The sequence below is a fragment of the Sinocyclocheilus grahami genome, unplaced genomic scaffold (genome assembly GCF_001515645.1).
Source record: "Sinocyclocheilus grahami isolate Dianchi unplaced genomic scaffold, SAMN03320097.WGS_v1.1 scaffold3215.1, whole genome shotgun sequence".
NCBI lineage: Eukaryota > Metazoa > Chordata > Actinopteri > Cypriniformes > Cyprinidae > Sinocyclocheilus > Sinocyclocheilus grahami.
In genome coordinates this window covers 19824-21437 of record NW_015508372.1, presented here as the reverse complement: position 1 = coordinate 21437, position 1614 = coordinate 19824, and positions in this window count along the sequence as shown.

The following is a 1614-nucleotide window of genomic DNA, read 5'->3' as shown; positions in this document are numbered from 1 at the left end:
GATTTTATTGCATATGTCAATTAGCACGCTTTATTCTTATAGAAAATACACCGAGATGGCTAAAACACACACACACACACACAAACTTGTCGTAATCGTGTGAGTCCAGAAGTGTATTTGTATTGAGCTACAGCGATATCTGGATGTCTGTGTTCATATAAGAGATTTCCTGAACATCTCCAGTTGTGTCTGTGGTCTCGAGCAGGAGTCAGATATTTGCTCACGCGACTATAGTCTATATTTCCAGAGAAACATCAGTCTTCATGTGTGCGGTGTGTGTACAAACCTTCTTCTTCTCTTTATGAAATACTTCTAGCCCAGCTTGAGTGTGAAGCGCTTTTATGATTATACACTACAAGGTCAAAGCAGTTCCTACAGGTACACTGTAAAAATACATTCAGATTGAATTACAATGAGTTCATATCACTCAAATATTTCTGAAAGTTATGTCAGTAACTAAGACTACTTCTGCATTAATCCGGATACATTCTCCAGAAGTTTCTCATCCACACTGAACACTGTTTTATTTGAATGAAGTGCCTGTTCTACATAGATATTTATTGAATTATTGTATGTATATCAGCAAGAGAACGAGTTGCGCGGAGCTCATGAAAAGAATGTTTAGTTTAGTTGTGTATTTGTGTGCGTTTCTCTTCGCGAGACACCAATAATATCTTTTATAGCGAATTAATTTAAGCACAACATCGAACGGAGAAAAATATATTTCTCATTTTTAATTAATTAGGCTGTAAAAAATGGGAATGTTAAAATATCCAAGGCACAGTTGTTTCTCATGAAAACAGTGATGATGAATAAAATGTTTAATATTTGGTTTGGAGTGGAGTAGAGTGTGGGCAGAGACATGAACTGGTGCATATGCTTACCGGTGCTCTGTTTCGTCTTTAACTCCTCTTTTTTCGCTTCAGGCTGCCTGATAGATTTGTCCTCTTCTTTGTGTTTAACGTGTGTGTACGAACTTTTTCAGCTCATTCCTAAATTGTGCAAGCTCAACTTCCACAGGAATGGGTTAAAAACGCTCGGGTCCCGCTTCTGCTCCGCTCCAGATCATGCATTTACATCTTTTCTTTTAACATTTGTTTAAAAAAAGCTTGTGCAAAAATATAATGCAATAGTAATTAAAATACGCTTCTTTTTCCAGCTTTGAATCATGTATAACATCACAGTGTCGTGTGCAGAGATTCAGACTCCTGTGGGGTTTGTGTACGGGATTCTGCCTGTTTTACTGAATCAAACCTACAATCCTGACTGTGAGCAGAGCTGGTATTCACAGGTGAGTGTGTTTCTGTCCTCAAACTATTCACTCAGATACATACTTCATCCTCTTGTGTTTTATTTGTTCAGGATGATCGTCTGATAGCAGATCCATCAGATCCTCAGAAACTAAATTATCCTGTTATTTCTGTCTCTTCTGATCGTCTGGTCACGTCTCAGTGTGTGAATCTGAATCATGAGAACACACACACTCACACACACACACACACACACACTCACACTCACACACTCACTCACACTCACACACACACTCACACACACACTCACACTCACTCCCACACACACACACTCACACACACACACTCACACACTCACACACAC